We start from the raw sequence: 19,577 nt of genomic DNA, 5'->3' as shown, positions 1-19,577 counted from the left end.
TTCCAGATTTCAAGAACGGCTGGACCGATTGCACTCAAATTCGGCAAACATCTAGAGATCGATCAGTAGGGTGCCGTGCACAAGTCAGTTAGTATGTATTTCCATGTGTCACGGTTGAGATGCAACTGCACGTGCGCACGTGGAGGGGTCGTTTCAAGATCTTGAAAACGGCTGGGCCGATTGAGCTCGAATTTGGTACACCGCTAGGGACCGGCGAATAGGGTCCCATGCACAATGCAATTGGACACAGCTTGCACGTGCGCACGTGCAGGGTGACGCTTCCAGATCTCGAAAATGGCCGAGCCGATTACACTCAAATTTGGCACACCGCTATAGATCAGCGAGTAGGGTGCCGTGCACGTCAGTTTGTAACACACCGACTCCGGTCTGCACGTGCAAGGCTCATCCTCTCGTTTGGCGGCGGGCGTTTTTGCTGCGTTTACAAAGGTGCTTGCTCAAACAACCTGCGGTCCCGCGATGCGGAGCCCAGCATCGTAACCGCAGGTTGTTTGAAAAGACAAACACTATTCGTTAGAATTGTGTTTTTCTATTGAAAAACAACCGGAGCGGTCCTTCTCCGGGCTATGTTTTGCATGTCTGGCCGCGAATTGGGGCAACTTGGGTCAGGCCTAAACTTGTGGCTCGATTTTCTTAAAAATTTCAGTGTATGGGCTCCCGCAGGCGATCTACCTGTTGGCACCGGTCGCTACTCGCTTAAAACCTCGTGGCACGTGGCACGTGCGATTCCATTTTCCGCATGTTAAGTCAACGGGGTTTTGGACACTTTTTGCGCGATCGGGAATAGCGGAAAAACGAGCCAAGGAAGAGGTGGTTTTCTTCCCAGCATTTTATGGCAAACACGTTTGGGTACACGCTGGTGTGCGCCGTATACCCCTCAGAACTTCGTAACGTGTCTTTGCACGAGGTCAAAGTTGAATTTTTTTCGCTCCCCATGTTAAGTCAATGGGCGTTTTTGCAGAGACTTTTTCATTCGCTCATTGTACAAAATTATATGATACGATTTTGTTTAAACTTTCAGGACTTGTTGAGAAAAGACCATAGAACATGGTGTTATGCTTCGTTAAGCTGTCAGAATTCGTTTGCTCTTTTGAAGCTCGTTTAAAAATGAAAAATTTTAACTTTGAAAGTCAATGGGAGCGTCTTTGATGCTTAATAACTTTTTACGTTTAAGATATGTTTAAGTCAAAAGTTGATATTTTATACAACTTTTGATGCTCTTTCCAATGATATATAGAACGTTATTGCACGTTGTTCCGTTTTCCTGGTGTTGTCCATCTGAACTTGTCAGTCACGTGACCCATTTGACCTTCGGATCCAATTCTGGTAGTCAATTCTGGCGCTTTTGTTACCATAGCGAAATATGTAACGCCGTGTTCACAGTTTACTGACGACGAAGGTCCTGCTTAATCTGGCAAATAGCGTTCGAGAACTGCGGCCAAGCCCCGCTGATCTTGAACGTGATTGGTCGGTGGGCGTAAAGAATCTCCGTCGTCAGGGAGACTGCGAACACGGGGTAAACCAAGGAGTAAACAATCTGTGCGTGGAATGGGGAGTGGTGAATGTGGAACGGCGATGATAGGTGCTGATGTCGTCGATTTTTATTTATACTGTTATCCTTATTATACATTCTGATCATTTTTTATGTTCAGGAGTTTTCTCTGTTGATTTAACATCAAAAACGGTGTGTTTAACTGTTATTGCCAAGTGCCATATTGATATTGAAATTGGGGTACAATTCAACATTCTGATTCACTGGTTTTCTATGGCCTGTTGTGTATCATATTATTGGTAATGTGAATATAGGTACTCCAAACGGCAAACACTGCTATTTTCTGGTATATATTAATGTTTGACCTGATTTTATATTATTGGTAATGTGAATATAGGTACTCCAAACACTGCTATTTTCGGGTATATATTAATGTTTGACCTGATTTTACTTCACTTCACCTTATATTTTTTGCAGGAACAGTTATCACAGCATTATTGTGCAAAAATAAGGGTGGTGTATCACAGCATATCACAGCACTCTGCCAGCCGCTTTTGGCTTCCATAGAGACATCAACAAGCCTATACCTCCAACACTACCGGAGGTTGACGCTAGCTCACGCGGAATGCGCTGGCAGCGGCTGGCAGCGCGCCCATGAAACACAGCCAGGGGTTTCTTCTGTAAAGTCATTGTTGTCTAGGTACATGGGCCTTTACCAATTGTTAACAGCTATAAAAATTGGAATTAAAAATGTTCAGGTATTATGAGCATCAGCTAAACAGGGAAGAGGATTCGGCTTCAGCCCATCTTGCAACGCCTCAATGAAATTTAACGAGAAACTTAAATTGAGGGAGCAGCTACTCAACTGTGGTAAAGCCCATAAATCCTTGTGGATTTACCTACATACCTGAGGTAAATCCACAAGGCACCTTGAGTTCAAAATATGAAGTGACAACAAGCGAAATATAGCAGAAATTGGGACTTAAAGGAGCTTAGAAATAATCTGCTTAGTTCATTTGAAATGTATTGTTACCCACTTTCTAACCATGCATATTTTTGTGTCTTGTGAGGTCTCATATAGCAATAAAAATAGAAAAGTTATACAAGAGCAGTGACATGCATAGTTTGCTTGTGTTGTCACAACTTTGTACAATATTTCCAGCTTTATAATATGCAGTTATCAGTCACATTGGGCATCACACATGTATTTTTTTTTCTGCAGGAGGGAAGACACAGGAGGGAACTAGTGACTCATGTTTTTGCTTCTATCGCTTCACCCCTGGGGAATCAGTTCCTGCACCCCTTGAATATAATGGTCACCAAGGGGTGCTGTCCTGACACGTTCACTTTCTGTTGAGAAGGTTAGAACAAACACCATGTGTGTCATTTAGTTGCATATATAATACTTCAATGTTAAGTCTGCATGAAGTCTGAAGTCTAGCCACTCTTAATCCTAGGTTGTCGTGACGTTAATCTAGCCTGGGTGGATATTTTGCTGTGCTAAAAGCACGGACTCCGCTACGCCCCAGTACGGCGGCTGGGGCGCCTCCCCTGGAGGAAAACGGCGCCGGGGAGGGGGACGGACACTGTTACACTTGCGGTTTTTTGTGTGGGGTAGCGTATACTCTTCTTACAAGTATTTACTATGGACAATGCTTGCGGGTGACCTCCACTGCACGTGACACGTGTAAAACGGAGAGGTGTCACTTTTGTTACGGAGCGAGCGAAGCGAGCGAAGTCTTTCCTTAGATTAACGGAAATTTCTGAGTATGAGCGGCCGGCCGGCCTAACCGCAGGTTGTTTGAAAAGACAAACACTATTCGTTAGAATTGTGTTTTTCTATTGAAAAACAACCGGAGCGGTCGTTCTCCGGGGTATGTTTTGCAAAGTTGGCCGCGAATCGAGACATCTTGAGTCTGGCCTAAACGAATCGCTCAATCTTCGTAAAAATTTCAGGGTATGGGCTCTCGGAGGCGATCTACCTGATGGCACCGGTCGCTACTCGCTAAGAAGTCTTTTGCGCGTGGCACGTGCGATTCCATTTTCCCCATGTTAAGTCAATGGGGTTTTGGACACTTTTTGCGCGATCGCCAATGGCGGGAAAACGAGCCAAGAAGGAGGTGGTTTTCTTCCCAGCATTTTATGGCAAACACGTTTGGGTACACGCTAGTGTGCGCTGTATACCCGCCAGAATCTCGTGGCACGTGGCACGTGCGATTCCATTTTCCCCATGTTAAGTGAACGGGGTTTTGGACACTTTTGCGCGATCGCCAATGGCGGGAAAACGAGCCAAGGAAGAGGTGGTTTTCTTCCCAGCATTTTATGGCAAACACGTTTGGGTACACGCCAGTGTGCGCTGTATACCCCTCAGAATCTCGGAACGTGTCTTTGCACGAGATCAAAGTTGGAATTTTGCTGTGTCCCATGTTAAGTCAATGGACGGCGATGCCGAGACTTTGCAGAGACATTTTCATTCGTTCATTGTACAAAATTTTAGAGATAGAATTTGCCCAAACTCTTATAGCTTGTACAGGAAAGAGCGTAGTACATGCTGGTATGCTTCGTTAAGCTGGCAGAAATCGTTTTTTCTAATAAAGTTCGTTGGAAAATGAAAATTTTTAACATGGAAAGTCAATGGGAGCGTCTTTATTCCTCTATAACTTTTATCTTTAGTAAGACATATAGGTGAAAAGTTAATATAATATACAACTTCTGATGCTCTTTCCACTGGTGCATAGAACGTCACTGCACGATGTGCCGTTTTTAAGAAAAGGTGTAAAAAATCAGGGCTCGACTGTGACTTGAACCCAACCACATTAGAGTATACGAACAGGTGAAGGGGACACCTCCCATGTGCGGACGCGACGCTGATTATTGCTAATTATTGGCAGTCGGCCGCCCTGGGGGCGCCTTTGCAAAGCTTATATCTCCACAACCGCTTGACCGATTCACTTGCGGTCTTTTGTGTGGGATAGCTTCTTCCTTTCTCACACGTAGTGTGCTACCCTCGATACGTATGGGTGACCCCTAATGCACGTGCCACGTGCAAAACGAAGAGGTGTCAGTTCGGTAACAAGTCTAATAACTCTGTAGTTAGTTTGCCGATTGCACTGATACTTGGCATGGATGTAGGCACCCGCCGTGCAATGCATTTCCATGTGTCACGGTTGGGGTGCCGCTGCACGTGCGCACGGGCAGGGTGACGCTTCCAGATCTCGAGAACGGCTGGGCCGATTGTGATCAAACTTGGCACACCGTTAGGGATCGGCGAGTAGGGTGCCGTGCACAAGTCAGATGGGGCCCAGTTTGCACGTGCGCACGTGCAGGCTGACGCTTCCATATCTCAAGAACGGCTGGACCGACTGTGCTCAAATTTGGCATACCACTAGAGACTGGTTAGTAGGGTGCCGTGCACAAGTCAGTAAGTATGTATTTTCATGTGCCACGGTTGGGGTACAACTGCACGTGCGCACGTGTAGGGGTCGTTTCCAGATCTTGGAAACGGCTGGGCCGAATGCGATTAAATTTGGTACACCGCTAGAGAACGGCGAATAGAGTGCCGTGCACAAGTCAGTTGGGACCCAGCTTGCACGTGCGCACGTGCAGGGTGCCGCTTCAAGATCTCGAAAACGGCCGGGCCGATTGCACCCAAATTTTGCACACCGCTCGAGACGGGCGAATTGGGTGCCGTGCACGTCAGTTTTTAGCACACCCACTCCGGTCTGCACGTGCAAGGCTCATCCTCTCGTTTGGCGGGTGGCGTTTTTGCGGCGTTACAGAGGTGCTTGCTCAAACAACCTGCGGTCCCGCGATGCGGAGCCCAGCATCGCAGATGCTGGTAACCGCAGGTTGTTTGAAAAGACAAACACTATTCGTTAGAATTGTGTTTTTCTATTGAAAAACAACCGGAGCGGTCCTTCTCCGGGCTATGTTTTGCAAGTCTGGCAGCGAATCGAGACATCTTGATTGGGGCCTAGACGAAATGTACAATCTTCGTAAAAAGTTCAGTGTATGGGCTCCCGGAGGCGATCTACCTTATGGCACCGGTCGCTACTCGCTTAAAACCTCGTGGCACGTGGCACGTGCGATTCCATTTTCCCCATGTTAAGTCAACGGGGTTTTGGACACTTTTTGCGCGATCGCCAATGGCGGGAAAACGAGCCAAGAAGGAGGTGGTTTTCTTCCCAGCATTTTATGGCAAACACGTTTGGGTACACGCCAGTGTGCGCTGTATACCCCTCAGAATCTCGGAACGTGTCTTTGCACGAGATCAAAGTTGGAATTTTGCTGTGTCCCATGTTAAGTCAATGGACGGCGATGTCGAGACTTTGCAGAGACATTTTCATTCGATCTTTGTACAAAATTTTAGAGATAGATTTCGCCCAAACTCTGATATCTTGTAGAGGAAAGAGCGTAGTACATGCTGGTATGCTTCGTTAAGCTGGCAGAAATCGTTTTTTCTTATAAAGTTTATTTGAAATTTAAATTTTTTAACATGGAAAGTCAATGGGAGCGTCTTTGTTGCTTAATAACTTTTTACGTTGCAGATGTATCAAAGTGAAAAGTTAATAAAATATACAACTTTCGATGCTCTTTCCAACAATGTATAGAACGTCACTGCACGATGCGCCGTTTCTAAGAAAAGTTGTAAAAAAGCAGGGCTCGACTGTGACTTGAACCCAACCACATTAAAATATACGAACAGGTGACGGGGATACCTCCCGTGTGCGGATGCGACACTGATTATTGCTAAATATTAGCAGTCGGCCGCCGTGGGGGCGCCTTTACAAACCTTATATCTCTGCAACCACTGGACCGATTCACTCGCGCTCTTTTGTGTGGGATAATTTCTTCCTTTCCCAAACGTAGTGTGCTACTCTCGATGCGTATGGGTGACCCCTAATGCACGTGCCACGTGCAAAACGAAGAGGTGTCAGTTCGGTAGCAAGTGTAATAACTCTAGTTATTTTGCCGAATACGCTGATCCTTAGCATGGATGTAGGCACCCGCCCCGCAATGCATTTCCATGTGTCACGGTTGGGGTGCCGCTGCACGTGCGCACGGGCAGGGTGACGCTTCCAGATCTGGAGAACGGCTGGGCCGATTGTGATCAAAGTTGGCACACCGCTAGGGCTCGGCGAGTAGGGTGCCGTGCACAAGTCAGATGGGTCCCAGTTTGCACGTGCGCACGTGCAGGCTGACGCTTCCATATCTCAAGAACGGCTGGACCGACTGTGCTCAAATTTGGCATACCACTAGAGACTAGTTAGTAGGGTGTACCCAGTTTGCACGTGCGCACGTGCAGGCTGACGCTTCCATATCTCAAGAACGGCTGGACCGACTGTGCTCAAATTTGGCATACCACTAGAGACTAGTTAGTAACCGCAGGTTGTTTGAAAAGACAAACACTATTCGTTAGAATTGTGTTTTTCTATTGAAAAACAACCGGAGCGGTCGTTCTCCGGGCTATGTTTTGCAAGTCTGGCCGCGAATTGGGGCAACTTGAGCGGGGCCTAGACGAAATGTACAATCTTCGTAAAAAGTTCAGTGTATGGGCTCCCGTAGGCGATCTACCTGATGGCACCGGTCGCTACTCGCTAAGAAGTCTTTTGCGCGTGGCACGTGCGATTCCATTTTCGCCCATGTTAAGTCAATGGGGTTTTGGACACTTTTTGCGCGATCGCTAATAGCGGGAAAACGAGCCAAGAAGGAGGTGGTTTTCTTCCCAGCATTTTATGGCAAACACGTTCAGGTACACGCTCGTGTGCGCCGTATACCCGCCAGAATCTCGTGGCACGTGGCACGTGCGAATTCTTTTCCCCATGTTAAGTCAACGGGGTTTTGGACACTTTTTGCGCGATCGCCAATGGCGGGAAAACGAGCCAAGGAAGAGGTGGGTTTCTTCCCAGCATTTTATGGCAAACACGTTCCGGTACACGCCCGTGTGCGCCGTATACCCGCCAGAATCTCGCAACACCTCTATGCACAAGGTCAAAGTTGGAATTTTGCTGTGTCCCATGTTAAGTCAATGGACGGCGATGCCGAGACTTTGCAGAAACATTTTCATTCGTTCATTGTACAAAATTTTAGAGATAGAATTTGCCCAAACTCTTATAGCTTGTACAGGAAAGAGCGTAGTACATGCTGGTATGCTTCGTTAAGCTGGCAGAAATCGTTTTTTCTAATAAAGTTCGTTGGAAAATGAAAATTTTTAACATGGAAAGTCAATGGGAGCGTTTTTATTCCTCTATAACTTTTATCTTTAGTAAGACATATAGGTGAAAAGTTAATATAATATACAACTTCTGATGCTCTTTCCACTGGTGCATAGAACGTCACTGCACGATGTGCCGTTTTTAAGAAAAGCTGTAAAAAATCAGGGCTCGACTGTGACTTGAACCCAACCACATTAGAGTATACGAACAGGTGAAGGGGACACCTCCCATGTGCGGACGCGACGCTGAATATTGCTAATTATTAGCAGTCGGCCGCACTGGGGGCGCCTTTGCAAAGCTTATATCTCCACAACCACTTGACCGATTCACTTGCGGTCTTTTGTGTGGGATAGCTTCTTCCTTTCTCACACGTAGTGTGCTACCCTCGATACGTATGGGTGACCCCTAATGCACGTGCCACGTGCAAAACGAAGAGGTGTCAGTTCGGTAACAAGTCTAATAACTCTGTAGTTAGTTTGCCGATTGCACTGATATTTGGCATGGATGTAGGCACCCGCCGTGCAATGCATTTCCATGTGTCACGGTTGGGGTGCCGCTGCACGTGCGCACGGGCAGGGTGACGCTTCCAGATCTCGAGAACGGCTGGGCCAATTGTGATCAAACTTGGCACACCGTTAGGGATCGGCGAGTAGGGTGCCGTGCACAAGTCAGATGGGACCCAGTTTGTAGCTACACCGAGTGACCGATTGCTTTGAAACTTTCAGCGATTGCTAAGAGCAATAGCATGTACAAAATGTATATCTCAGAATTTTGATAACCGCAGGTTGTTTGAAAAGACAAACACTATTCGTTAGAATTGTGTTTTTCTATTGAAAAACAACCGGAGCGGTCGTTGTCCGGGCTATGTTTTGCAAGTCTGGCAGCGAATTGGGGCAACTTGGTAGGGGCCTAGACGAAATGTACAATCTTCGTAAAAAGTTCAGTGTATGGGCTCCCGGAGGCGATCTACCTTATGGCACCGGTCGCTACTCGCTTAAAACCTCGTGGCACGTGGCACGTGCGATTCCATTTTCCCCGTGTTAAGTCAATGGGGTTTTGGACACATTTTGCGCGATCGCCAATGGCGGGAAAACTAGCCAAGGAAGAGGTGGTTTTCTTCCCAGCATTTTATGGCAAACACGTTCAGGTACACGCTAGTGTGCGCTGTATACCCCTCAGAATCTTGGAACGTGTCTTTGCACGAGGTCAAAGTTGGAATTTTGCTGTGTCCCATGTTAAGTCAATGGACGGCGATGCCGAGACTTTGCAGAGACATTTTCATTCGATCTTTGTACAAAATTTTAGAGATAGATTTTGCCCAAACTCATATATCTTGTAGAGGAAAGAGCATAGTGCATGCGCTTATGCTTCGTTAAGCTGGCAGAACTCATTTTTTCTTATAAAGTTCATTTGAAAATTAAAATTTTTAACATGGAAAGTCAATGGGAGCGTCTTTATTCCTCCATAACTTTTATCGTTAGTATTATATATAGGTGAAAAGTTAATATAATATACAACTTTTGGTGCTCTTTCCAACAATGCATAGAACGTCACTGCACGATGTGCCGTTTCTGAGAAAAGTTGTAAAAAAGCAGGGCTCGACTGTGACTTGAACCCAATCACATTAGAATATACGAACAGGTGAAGGGGACACCTCCCATGTGCGGACGCGACACTGATTATTGCTAATTATTAGCAGTCGGCCGCCGTGGGGGCGCCTTTACAAACCTTATATCTCTGCAACCACTGACCCGATTCACTCGCGGTCTTTTGTGTGGGATAATTTCTTCCTTTCCCAAACGTAGTGTGCTACTCTCGATGCGTATGGGTGACCCCTAATGCACGTGCCACGTGCAAAACGAAGAGGTGTCAGTTCGGTAGCAAGTCTAATAACTCTGTAGTTATTTTGCCGATTGCGCTGATCTTGGCATGGATGTTGGCACGCACCCGGCAATGCATTTCCATGTGTCACGGTTGGGGTGCCGCTGCACGTGCGCACGGGCAGGGTGACGCTTCCAGATCTCGAGAACGGCTGGGCCGATTGTGATCAAAGTTGGCACACCGTTAGGGCTCGGCGAGTAGGGTGCCGAGCAAAAGTCAGATGGGACCCAGTTTGCACGTGCGCACGTGCAGGACGACGCTTCCAGATCTCGAGAACGGCCGGGCCGATTGCACTCAAATTCGGTACACTTCTAGAGAACGATCAGAAGGGTGCCGTGCACAAGTCAGTAAGTATGTATTTTCATGTGCCGTGGTTGGGGTGCAGCTGCACGTGCGCACATGTAGGGGTCGTTTCCCGATCTTGGAAACGGCTGGGCCGATTCAGATTAAATTTGATACATCGCTAGAAACCGGCGAATAGAGTGCCGTGCACAAGTCAATTGGGGCCCAGGCTGCACGTGCGCACGTGCAGGGTGTCGCTTCCAGATCTCGAAAACGGCCGGGTCGTTTGCACTCAAATTTGGCACACCGCTATAGACCGGCGAATAAGGTGCCGTGCACGTCAGTTTTTAGCACACCCACTCCGGTCTGCACGTGCAAGGCTCATCCTCTCGTTTGGCGGGTGGCGTTTTTGCGGCGTTAAAGAGGTGCTTGCTCAAACAACCTGCGGTCCCGCGATGCGGAGCCCAGCATCGCAGATGCTGGTATGGGTGACCCCTAACGCACGTTCCACGTGCAAAGCCAAGAGGTGTAACCGCAGGTTGTTTGAAAAGACAAACACTATTCGTTAGAATTGTGTTTTTCTATTGAAAAACAACCGGAGCGGTCCTTCTCCGGGCTATGTTTTGCATGTCTGGCCGCGAATTGGGGCAACTTGGGTCAGGCCTAAACTTGTGGCTCGATTTTCTTAAAAATTTCAGTGTATGGGCTCCCGCAGGCGATCTACCTGTTGGCACCGGTCGCTACTCGCTTAAAACCTCGTGGCACGTGGCACGTGCGATTCCATTTTCCCCATGTTAAGTCAACGGGGTTTTGGACACTTTTTGCGCAATCGCGAATAGCGGGAAAACGAGCCAAGGAAGAGGTGGTTTTCTTCCCAGCATTTTATGGCAAACACGTTTGGGTACACGCTAGTGTGCGCCGTATACCCCTCAGAACTTCGTAACGTGTCTTTGCACGAGGTCAAAGTTGAACTTTTTTCGCTCCCCATGTTAAATCAATGGGCGTTTTTGCAGAGGCATTTTCATTCGCTCATTGTACAAAATTATATGATACGATTTTGTTTAAACTTTCAGGACTTGTTGAGAAAAGACCATAGAATATGTTGTTATGCTTCGTTAAGCTGTCAGAATTCGTTTGTTCTTCTTGAGCTCGTTTAAAGAAGAATTTTTTTAACATGCAAAGTCAATGGGAGCGTCTTTGCTGCTTTATAACTTTTTACGTTATAGATATATTTAAGTGAAAAGTTGATAGGTTATAGAACTTTTGATGCTCTTTCCAATGATATATAGAACGTTATTGCACGTTGTGCCGTTTTCCAGGTATTGTCCATCTAAACTTGTCAGTCACGTGACCCATTTGACCTTCGGATCCAATTCTCGTAGTCAATTCTGGCGCTTTTGTTACCATAGCGAATTATGTAACACCGTGTTCACAGTTTACTGACGACGAAGGTCCTGCTTAATCTGGCCAATGGCGTTCGAGAACTGCGGCCAAGCCCCGCTGATCTTCAACGTGATTGGTCGGTGGGCGTATAGAATCTCCGTCGTCAGGGAGACTGCGAACACGGGGTAAACCAAGGGGTAAACAATCTGTGCGTGTGGAATGGGGAGTGGTGAATGTGCAGGGGCGATGATAGGCGCTGATGTCGATTTTTATTTATACTTTTATCCTTATTATACATTCTGATCATTTTTTACGTTCAGGAGTTTTCTCTGTTGATTTAACATAAAAAACGGTGTGTTTCACTGTTATTGCCAAGTGCCATATTGATATTGAAATTGGGGTACAATTCAACATTCACTCAGTTGGGGAAACTACGAGGAGCCAAACAAAAATTGGATTAGCCAATCAGCGGCTGGAGTGGGCGGGGCTTTAGCATTCAAATGAAAAGATAAGGCATAAGAATGTTTTTTAACCACGCAAGGCCTACACTCACCCGGTGCATAATTAACTGGCGGCTCTAAATCGCAGAGTTACAACGCAAGGTCAAACCGTGATTGGTCCGTGATTGGCAAATATGGCGGATTGAAACGGACGCGCCAAAAAATGTAAGCAGTACCGTGGTTTAAAAATGTCATTATTTTTATTATTTTGTTTATGGTTTTTTAAATTGTAGTTAAGTTATTATTATAGAATTAAATATTTTTGTTTATTGTAATTAAATTAAATCTTTGAACAATTTTCTTTTATAAAACCAATCCATTTATTGAATGGCCAGCTGATTGCGACGCCCAGAACCTGCAGAAAAGCCGTTTTCCTATCGCCATTTTCGAGTCAATTCGCCAAATTTTATCAAATCACACCAATTGCTAGTGAAAAATGGAAGCCTTTTCTCTCCAATAAGTGGACGCGATGCCGCAAGTACCGGCTTGTCATACCGTTTTTCACTCTTAGTAGCGGGGGCTGCATTTATGCCCATATATGGTCATCAAAAGTCCATTTATTGACCAATCCATTTTTTGACGTTCACCTCGTAGTTTCCCCAACTGCACTGGTTTTCTATGGCCTGTTGTGCATCATATTATTGGTAATGTGAATATAGGTACTCCATACACTGCTACTTTTGGGTACATATAAATGTTTGACCTGATTTTAGTTCACTTCACCTTATTTTTTTTGCAGGAACAGTTATCACACCATTATTGTGCAAAAAATAAGGGTGGTTTAACGCGGCACTCTGTCAGCCACTTTTGGCTTCCATAGACATCAACAAGCCTATACCTCCAACACTACCAGAGGTTGATGCTAGCTCCACGGAATGCGCTGGCAGCTGCTGGCAGCGTGCCCATGAAACACAGCCAGGGGTTTCCTCTGTAAAGTCATTATTGTCTAGGTACATGGGCCTTTAGCAATTGTTAACAGCTATAAAAATTGGAATTAGAAATGTTCAGGTATTATGAGCATCAGCTAAACAGGGAAGCATATTTGGCTACAGCCCATCTTGCAACGCCTCAATGAAATTTAACGAGAAACTTAAATTGAGGGAGCAGCTACATAACTGAGGTAAAGCCCATAAATCCTTGTGGATTTACCTACATACCTGAGGTAAATCCACAAGGCACCTTGAGTTCAAACTATGAAGTGACTCCAAGCGAAATATAGCAGAAATTGGGACTTAAATGAGCTTAGAAATAATCTGCTTAGTTCATTTGAAATGTATTGTTACCCCCTTTCTAACCATGCATATTTTTGTGTCTTGTGAGGTCTCATATAGCAATAAAAATAGAAAAGTTATACAAGAGCAGTGACATGCATAGTTTGCTTGTGTTGTCACAACTTTGTACAATATTTCCAGCTTTATAATATGCAGTTATCAGTCACATTGGGCATCACACATGTATTTTTTTTTCCTGCAGGAGGGAAGACACAGGAGGGAACTAGTGACTCATGTTTTTGCTTCTATCGCTTCACCCCTGGGGAATCAGTTCCTACACTCCTTGAATATAATGGTCACCAAGGGGTGCTGTCCTGACACGTTCACTTTCTGTTGAGAAGGTTAGAACAAACACCATGTGTGTCATTTAGTTGCATATATAATACTTCAATGTTAAGTCTGCATAAAGCCTGGAGTCTGTAGCCACTCTTAATCCTAGGTTGTCGTGACCTTAATCTAGCCTGGGTGGATATTTTGCTGTGCTAAAAGCACGGACTCCGCTACGCCCCAGTGCGGCGGCCGGGGCGCCTCCCCTGGAAGAAGACGGCGCCGGGGAGGGGATGGACACTGTTACACTTGCGGTTTTTTGTGCGGGGTAGCGTATACCCTTCTTACAGGTATTTACTATTGACAATGCATGCGGGTGACCTCCACTGCACGTGACACGTGTAAAACAGAGAGGTGTCATTTTTGTTGTAATGACAATAGCACGGTACAACTTGATTGTAATGACAATAACTACATTATAAAAAGGATGTAGGCACCCACCGGGCAATGTGTTTAAATGTGTCACGGTTGGGGTGCAACTGCACGTGCACATGTGCAGGGTGACGCTTCCAGATGTCGAGAACGGCCGGGCCGATTGTGCTCAGATTTGGCACATCGCTAGAGACCGGTTAGTAGGGTGCCGTGCGCAAGTGGGAACTGAAAATGTCTAAAATAGAGATGTTGCAGCTTGAAGGAAATGCAATCAAACTGTCAATCATACAGTGATACTGTTTTTTTTTTTTTTTTTTACAGGAGACAAGATTGAAGTGCAGCCAACACTGCATGGTGCTTCTCACAAGAGCTGACCCATTGCTGTTTTTCAACTCTTCTGGAAAAGGTAATATTGGCAGATACTTACATTGTTTCACAATCTACGTTCTGGTATGGGTCTCCCCTCCGCGGACCATCTGGTGGGACCATCAACCGCTGGGACACGACCCAGCGGTTGTAGTGGTCTACTATTCATCTATAAATCTTAAAAAGTCCGCCGCCGTCGGGGTTACGCTTAAAAAGGCTTTATGCGGCGCCGTCGATTGACGCACGAGGGTGAAATTTTCACGGCTCGTGGGTCGCGTCATTCAACAGGTCGTATTAAATTTTGGGCACGATGCGGCCGGGGGTGCGCCCGTGGCGCGTGCTCATGTGCGCCATAGGGTTAGCATTAGAATCGGCAAAAGCAGGCTGCGGCGGCGTGACGCCCAAAAATAACCGCAGGTTGTTTGAAAAGACAAACACTATTCGTTAGAATTGTGTTTTTCTATTGAAAAACAACCGGAGCGGTCCTTCTCCGGGCTATGTTTTGCATGTCTGGCCGCGAATTGGGGCAACTTGGGTCAGGCCTAAACTTGTGGCTCGATTTTCTTAAAAATTTCAGTGTATGGGCTCCCGCAGGCGATCTACCTGTTGGCACCGGTCGCTACTCGCTTAAAACCTCGTGGCACGTGGCACGTGCGATTCCATTTTCCCCATGTTAAGTCAACGGGGTTTTGGACACTTTTTGCGCAATCGCGAATAGCGGGAAAACGAGCCAAGGAAGAGGTGGTTTTCTTCCCAGCATTTTATGGCAAACACGTTTGGGTACACGCTAGTGTGCGCCGTATACCCCTCAGAACTTCGTAACGTGTCTTTGCACGAGGTCAAAGTTGAACTTTTTTCGCTCCCCATGTTAAATCAATGGGCGTTTTTGCAGAGGCATTTTCATTCGCTCATTGTACAAAATTATATGATACGATTTTGTTTAAACTTTCAGGACTTGTTGAGAAAAGACCATAGAATATGTTGTTATGCTTCGTTAAGCTGTCAGAATTCGTTTGTTCTTCTTGAGCTCGTTTAAAGAAGAATTTTTTTAACATGCAAAGTCAATGGGAGCGTCTTTGCTGCTTTATAACTTTTTACGTTATAGATATATTTAAGTGAAAAGTTGATAGGTTATAGAACTTTTGATGCTCTTTCCAATGATATATAGAACGTTATTGCACGTTGTGCCGTTTTCCAGGTATTGTCCATCTAAACTTGTCAGTCACGTGACCCATTTGACCTTCGGATCCAATTCTCGTAGTCAATTCTGGCGCTTTTGTTACCATAGCGAATTATGTAACACCGTGTTCACAGTTTACTGACGACGAAGGTCCTGCTTAATCTGGCCAATGGCGTTCGAGAACTGCGGCCAAGCCCCGCTGATCTTCAACGTGATTGGTCGGTGGGCGTATAGAATCTCCGTCGTCAGGGAGACTGCGAACACGGGGTAAACCAAGGGGTAAACAATCTGTGCGTGTGGAATGGGGAGTGGTGAATGTGCAGGGGCGATGATAGGCGCTGATGTCGATTTTTATTTATACTTTTATCCTTATTATACATTCTGATCATTTTTTACGTTCAGGAGTTTTCTCTGTTGATTTAACATAAAAAACGGTGTGTTTCACTGTTATTGCCAAGTGCCATATTGATATTGAAATTGGGGTACAATTCAACATTCACTCAGTTGGGGAAACTACGAGGAGCCAAACAAAAATTGGATTAGCCAATCAGCGGCTGGAGTGGGCGGGGCTTTAGCATTCAAATGAAAAGATAAGGCATAAGAATGTTTTTTAACCACGCAAGGCCTACACTCACCCGGTGCATAATTAACTGGCGGCTCTAAATCGCAGAGTTACAACGCAAGGTCAAACCGTGATTGGTCCGTGATTGGCAAATATGGCGGATTGAAACGGACGCGCCAAAAAATGTAAGCAGTACCGTGGTTTAAAAATGTCATTATTTTTATTATTTTGTTTATGGTTTTTTAAATTGTAGTTAAGTTATTATTATAGAATTAAATATTTTTGTTTATTGTAATTAAATTAAATCTTTGAACAATTTTCTTTTATAAAACCAATCCATTTATTGAATGGCCAGCTGATTGCGACGCCCAGAACCTGCAGAAAAGCCGTTTTCCTATCGCCATTTTCGAGTCAATTCGCCAAATTTTATCAAATCACACCAATTGCTAGTGAAAAATGGAAGCCTTTTCTCTCCAATAAGTGGACGCGATGCCGCAAGTACCGGCTTGTCATACCGTTTTTCACTCTTAGTAGCGGGGGCTGCATTTATGCCCATATATGGTCATCAAAAGTCCATTTATTGACCAATCCATTTTTTGACGTTCACCTCGTAGTTTCCCCAACTGCACTGGTTTTCTATGGCCTGTTGTGCATCATATTATTGGTAATGTGAATATAGGTACTCCATACACTGCTACTTTTGGGTACATATAAATGTTTGACCTGATTTTAGTTCACTTCACCTTATTTTTTTTGCAGGAACAGTTATCACACCATTATTGTGCAAAAAATAAGGGTGGTTTAACGCGGCACTCTGTCAGCCACTTTTGGCTTCCATAGACATCAACAAGCCTATACCTCCAACACTACCAGAGGTTGATGCTAGCTCCACGGAATGCGCTGGCAGCTGCTGGCAGCGTGCCCATGAAACACAGCCAGGGGTTTCCTCTGTAAAGTCATTATTGTCTAGGTACATGGGCCTTTAGCAATTGTTAACAGCTATAAAAATTGGAATTAGAAATGTTCAGGTATTATGAGCATCAGCTAAACAGGGAAGCATATTTGGCTACAGCCCATCTTGCAACGCCTCAATGAAATTTAACGAGAAACTTAAATTGAGGGAGCAGCTACATAACTGAGGTAAAGCCCATAAATCCTTGTGGATTTACCTACATACCTGAGGTAAATCCACAAGGCACCTTGAGTTCAAACTATGAAGTGACTCCAAGCGAAATATAGCAGAAATTGGGACTTAAATGAGCTTAGAAATAATCTGCTTAGTTCATTTGAAATGTATTGTTACCCCCTTTCTAACCATGCATATTTTTGTGTCTTGTGAGGTCTCATATAGCAATAAAAATAGAAAAGTTATACAAGAGCAGTGACATGCATAGTTTGCTTGTGTTGTCACAACTTTGTACAATATTTCCAGCTTTATAATATGCAGTTATCAGTCACATTGGGCATCACACATGTATTTTTTTTTCCTGCAGGAGGGAAGACACAGGAGGGAACTAGTGACTCATGTTTTTGCTTCTATCGCTTCACCCCTGGGGAATCAGTTCCTACACTCCTTGAATATAATGGTCACCAAGGGGTGCTGTCCTGACACGTTCACTTTCTGTTGAGAAGGTTAGAACAAACACCATGTGTGTCATTTAGTTGCATATATAATACTTCAATGTTAAGTCTGCATAAAGCCTGGAGTCTGTAGCCACTCTTAATCCTAGGTTGTCGTGACCTTAATCTAGCCTGGGTGGATATTTTGCTGTGCTAAAAGCACGGACTCCGCTACGCCCCAGTGCGGCGGCCGGGGCGCCTCCCCTGGAAGAAGACGGCGCCGGGGAGGGGATGGACACTGTTACACTTGCGGTTTTTTGTGCGGGGTAGCGTATACCCTTCTTACAGGTATTTACTATTGACAATGCATGCGGGTGACCTCCACTGCACGTGACACGTGTAAAACAGAGAGGTGTCATTTTTGTTGTAATGACAATAGCACGGTACAACTTGATTGTAATGACAATAACTACATTATAAAAAGGATGTAGGCACCCACCGGGCAATGTGTTTAAATGTGTCACGGTTGGGGTGCAACTGCACGTGCACATGTGCAGGGTGACGCTTCCAGATGTCGAGAACGGCCGGGCCGATTGTGCTCAGATTTGGCACATCGCTAGAGACCGGTTAGTAGGGTGCCGTGCGCAAGTGGGAACTGAAAATGTCTAAAATAGAGATGTTGCAGCTTGAAGGAAATGCAATCAAACTGTCAATCATACAGTGATACTGTTTTTTTTTTTTTTTTTTACAGGAGACAAGATTGAAGTGCAGCCAACACTGCATGGTGCTTCTCACAAGAGCTGACCCATTGCTGTTTTTCAACTCTTCTGGAAAAGGTAATATTGGCAGATACTTACATTGTTTCACAATCTACGTTCTGGTATGGGTCTCCCCTCCGCGGACCATCTGGTGGGACCATCAACCGCTGGGACACGACCCAGCGGTTGTAGTGGTCTACTATTCATCTATAAATCTTAAAAAGTCCGCCGCCGTCGGGGTTACGCTTAAAAAGGCTTTATGCGGCGCCGTCGATTGACGCACGAGGGTGAAATTTTCACGGCTCGTGGGTCGCGTCATTCAACAGGTCGTATTAAATTTTGGGCACGATGCGGCCGGGGGTGCGCCCGTGGCGCGTGCTCATGTGCGCCATAGGGTTAGCATTAGAATCGGCAAAAGCAGGCTGCGGCGGCGTGACGCCCAAAAATAACCGCAGGTTGTTTGAAAAGACAAACACTATTCGTTAGAATTGTGTTTTTCTATTGAAAAACAACCGGAGCGGTCGTTCTCCGGGCTATGTTTGCAAAGTTGGCCTGAGATTGGGGCAACTTGATAGGGGCCTAGACGAAACGCTCAATCTTCGTAAAAATTTCAGGGTATGGGCTCTCGGGGGCGATCTACCTGATGGCACCGGTCGCTACTCGCTTAAAACCTCGTGGCACGTGGCACGTGCGATTCCATTTTCCCCATGTTAAGTCAATGGGGTTTTGAACACTTTTTGCGCGATCGCGAATAGCGGGAAAACGAGCCAAGAAGGAGGTGGTTTTCTTCCCAGCATTTTATGGCAAACACGTTCAGGTACACGCTAGTGTGCGCCGTATACCCCTCAGAACTTCGTAACGTGTCTTTGCACGAGGTCAAAGTTGAACTTTTTTCGCTCCCCATGTTAAGTCAATGGGCGTTTTTGCAGAGACTTTTTCATTCGCTCATTGTACAAAATTATATGATACGATTTTGTTTAAACTTTCAGGACTTGTTGAGAAAAGACCATAGAACATGTTGTTATGCTTCTTTAAGCTGTGCAAATTCGTTTGTTGTCTTTAGGCTTCTTTAAAAATGAAAAATTTTAACATGGAAAGTCAATGGGAGCGTCTTTGGTGCTTAATAACTTTGTACCTTGAAGACATATTCAAGTGAAAAGTTGATATTTTATACAACTTTTGATGCTCTTTCCAATGATATATACAACTTTATTGCACGTGGTGCCGTTTTTGAGAAATATAGTAAAAAAGCACGACATTACCGAGATTTGAGCTCAGACCTATATCGTTACGGTGTCAGGCGGACACGAGGACAGGTGGCGCCGCCGCCGCCCGCATAGCGGCGGGAATGTGAACTAACCTGTTTACCATCTATGGTATGGTACCATCGGGGGACCGGCCGCCGTCGGC

General features: G+C 45.5%; 1 long non-coding RNA gene across 8 annotated transcripts; it reads left to right on the top strand.

Moving 5' to 3' along the window:
• Positions 1-1,564: 1,564 nt before the first annotated feature.
• LOC122390658 lies at positions 1,565-18,482 on the top strand. Of its 8 annotated transcripts, none has more exons than XR_006258200.1 (3): positions 1,565-1,600; positions 14,063-14,147; positions 18,161-18,482. It is a non-coding gene; the product is annotated as an uncharacterized LOC122390658 (long non-coding RNA). The 8 variants fall into 8 exon arrangements; XR_006258198.1 differs by lacking the exon at positions 1,565-1,600 and adding an exon at positions 11,421-11,456; XR_006258195.1 differs by lacking the exon at positions 1,565-1,600 and adding an exon at positions 11,508-11,532.
• Positions 18,483-19,577: the final 1,095 nt, after the last annotated feature.

This window comes from Amphibalanus amphitrite, unplaced genomic scaffold (genome assembly GCF_019059575.1).
Source record: "Amphibalanus amphitrite isolate SeventyFive unplaced genomic scaffold, NRLGWU_Aamphi_draft 000404F_arrow, whole genome shotgun sequence".
NCBI classification, from domain to species: domain Eukaryota; kingdom Metazoa; phylum Arthropoda; class Thecostraca; order Balanomorpha; family Balanidae; genus Amphibalanus; species Amphibalanus amphitrite.
This window is presented reverse-complemented; position numbering and strand designations above follow the sequence as displayed.